Source organism: Polistes canadensis, unplaced genomic scaffold (assembly GCF_001313835.1).
Source record: "Polistes canadensis isolate GaletaPanama2010 unplaced genomic scaffold, ASM131383v1 scaffold_475, whole genome shotgun sequence".
NCBI lineage: Eukaryota > Metazoa > Arthropoda > Insecta > Hymenoptera > Vespidae > Polistes > Polistes canadensis.
In genome coordinates this window covers 1-3,541 of record NW_014570022.1, presented here as the reverse complement: position 1 = coordinate 3,541, position 3,541 = coordinate 1, and the positions used below count along the sequence as shown (strand labels likewise).

At 31.5% G+C, this 3,541-nt stretch overlaps 1 long non-coding RNA gene across 1 annotated transcript; it reads right to left on the bottom strand.

Moving 5' to 3' along the window:
• Window positions 1-1,861: 1,861 nt before the first annotated feature.
• LOC106792558 lies at window positions 1,862-3,501 on the bottom strand. Its single transcript, XR_001382317.1, has 3 exons — window positions 3,394-3,501; window positions 3,041-3,270; window positions 1,862-2,751 (listed from the first exon to the last, which is right to left on the bottom strand). It is a non-coding gene; the product is annotated as an uncharacterized LOC106792558 (long non-coding RNA).
• Between the last annotated feature and the right edge of the window lie 40 nt (window positions 3,502-3,541).

Here is a 3,541-nt window from a genome sequence, read left to right as displayed (position 1 = left end):
TAAAAAAAAAAAAAAAAAAAAAAGAAATGTACATATATTCTACGTTAAAATAGCTGCATGTTGATATCGTTGTTCAAACGCAAGCAGAAGCAGCTATCTTACTTCACGGAGTTTGACCGGTCAGCCCCTCTTCTATATTGACATAAGGAAAAGTATCTATCTTTCCATTCCATTTTTTCTTTTTTTTTTTTTAAATATATACATATGTCTCTCGTACATTCAACTACTGGTATCTCAATCGTACCTATTGGATAATTCAAAAATCAATCTAACGGTACGATAAAATAATTTCTATTCATTTCCGTTTATACGTAAGAATAAAAACGTTAACAAAAAATCTAATTCTTATATCTACGCTAGAGAAAATTGTTGAATATTATTGAACGAATTATGATAAGATAACTCGTAAAATACTGTCGATGAATAAACGTTCGAGAAATATCGATCGATTTATTCTCATACTCGTATGAGATACCATTTCTAAAAAGAAGAATTAAATATTATTCGTTAAATCAAAAACTGTAAATTTTAATATCAAACGTTTTCTCTTATACGTGGGGAGATAGTTTTTTCTGTTGCTTTAAATAAAATATATATATATATAAGAAAAGAGTATTTCAGTAGGATAGAAAACAATCGAAGGAACCATCATGTAGTATTCTGTAAGCTGTAAGTCAGATCAATTTCTCGGTCGATAACTGAGAGGATGGAAAAGTTCGATAAAATTTTAATATCACAATCGAAGGATTTACGTACGATAAAATATGTTTCTTATATGTCTTTCGAATATTCTATTATCTTAATGCTGTTTAAAAATAGATCAAACTTTTTTTTTTAATTGGTATTAATAACGATCACAAGTTCAAACGATAGTTGCGAGATCATTGAGAAATAATAGTTTTCCGGAGTAATTTTTTTTCCTTATCGTTATTATAATTTACGTTATTTCACGAAATATTTGAATCTAGTTGATAATGTTATTATATCGAATATTTTTTTTTTAATTGGGTTTATTAAATGGGGAACATAATTAAGTTATTTCTGTCGTTTTCGTTATATGGTATATAGAATGTTCGTAAAATATATTATTTAATATGCTAGATTTTATATAGTAAGTTAAGAAATAAATCTATCCGGATGTTATATGATTAGTTTTATTTTTTTGGTCTAGACTTGACTAGGCATAGCCATGTGATTCATATGATATAAATGTTATCTATATGCCACAGGGTGAAGCTTGTTATACATTTATTAACATATATAATCTTAATCAATAAATCTAAAAGAAAAAAATATATCGCAATAACATGTGTTTATTATTTGAACGTACGCTCAATAATTCTATTTTTAAGTTATGTAACTATGCACTATTGAAAATTATATATTCTTAAACATTATCGCAAAATAATTTTTATAAAAATATACATATTTATATAGAGTGAACTTTTTCTGTACTGATAATAATTAAAAAAAAAGAAAAACGTGGAAAAAAATGATAAAGATTACGTTGATAAAGTCAGCAATACATTTTATGTATCTTTAATATTTTTATAATTATTTTTGTTGGGTTTTTTTTTTGTTTTTTTTTTTCAATATCACTATATAACATAATATAGATAAATTGAACAAATATAACCAGAAATTTGCTACATTTATGGTCGTTTCCAACGTTACCGTCAATAGATGTAGATAACAACGCCACCGATGTCGTAAGTTTGAACTAAAATTAATTAACAAGAAAAATATACGAATTTAGAAAAAAAACTTTGAAAAATATATTTTTATTCTACATTGTTTTATCTTCAAAAAGATATGTTTTTCGAATAATTGAAAATTAAAAGAAAAAAATAACCCTAGCCCCCATAAAATTTGACGTTGTTAATTTTTTAATTAATCGAGAATTCTTATTTATAGAATATACTACTTATTATGTTTTTACATAATGCACATTCCGTGATTGCATTGGTGCATAAAAAGAAAAAAAATACAAAATGTAATGCGGAAACGTAGAAGAAAGTATTCCAATCCGAGTCTCAAGGTTTTTCTCCCTAGATAGGTTTTTACGTCTTTCAATTTTATCCGTATTAAATATTGAACGCGCGGTCTGGTGGATTGATTTTAAATAATTATGTTAAGTGTGTCGGATGGTCGTACCATAAAATTGATGGATAAAATTTGTGATCGAAAGTAGTAACTGATGGTAAGGTCAAACGTTGAAAAATATCTTCTTCGACAAGGTAGCGCTACAGTCTTTTGGCATCGACCGAGCAGTTGTTTGTTCGTGGCTACAAAGATTCTACTCTGTTTCTTGTTTGTTTTTCTTTTTAAAACACGCGCCAGAATAAAAAGCAAAACACCTTACTTATGTGATGTATATATTATCCGCGTACAAAAATCATTTGAATCAAAATCTATACAATACAATGTTAAACGTTTAAAGAACGTTTAAATTAAACAGTGTTCATCGATCAAATAAATTGTGTGTGTATTTGTATGCGTTTGTATGCTCGTGTGGGGGTATTTTTTTCAGAAACTATCGACGTCAATGCACCTGTCCACGAGGAAGGATCAAAATTTCGCCAAGTCATAAATCGAACAGCTGAATTTTCGTAGAATCATCGATCATATCTGGAAACATGCGGAAGAGCTTGAACCTTCATATCAAGTGCACCTGTCGCGTGTTCTTTCAAAATATAGCCACAGAATGATTAGGACCTTATTTTGCTCGAAAATACGTCAGGCATCTGTCAACTAAGAAAAATATTAAACAAAATACAACGTATACAATTAATTCACACGTCCCAATTAAGGATTTTCTCCTTAGTTCATAATCATCATATTTCTATCTTACTTTGAACTTTTTTCTTGCTAGCACAGGAAACGAGAGTTACTGTACAAGTTTATATTCATCTATCTCACTTTATCATTATCCTCATTTTAAAAAAGATGGACAAAAATATATAGTAGCAAAAGCATTTAATGTAAGATGATTCCTTGCTCTTAGGATAAGATAGCAAACAGTAGTAGTATGCGACCTTACCATGATGTTTGGAGTATAGCGATGCATATCATCGCTCTCTCACCCCGTTGACCCCTCTCGACGTATTTTACCGCGTGACACCCCCTAGTCTAGCCCTTTCACCCTCTACCATACAAAGTCCTGCGCTCGCGTCTACCTCCTCCGACCCAGAAAGCTCATCGTAAGGCCGCCTCATCCCTGCGGTGGTGGTGTTGGTGGTGGTGGTGGTGCTGAAGGTGGTGGTGGTGGTTCTGAAGGTGGAGGTGGAGATGGTATTAGTAATGGTGAGTTTCTGGTGGTAGTTGGCGGACCGACAAGCCTAACACCCCACAAACGTGTGTGTGTGCGCGCGGGCGTACCAACTCCCCTCTCACCTGGTTGTTCGTTGCGCTCGTTGCGCTCGTTCATGGCCCGTCAGTCTATCGGTAGCCTGCGTACCAATTGTGTCGCGGTGCTCGTGAAACAGCGTCGTTATTATCTTTACTTATATTATATATATATTTATATATATATTTATATATA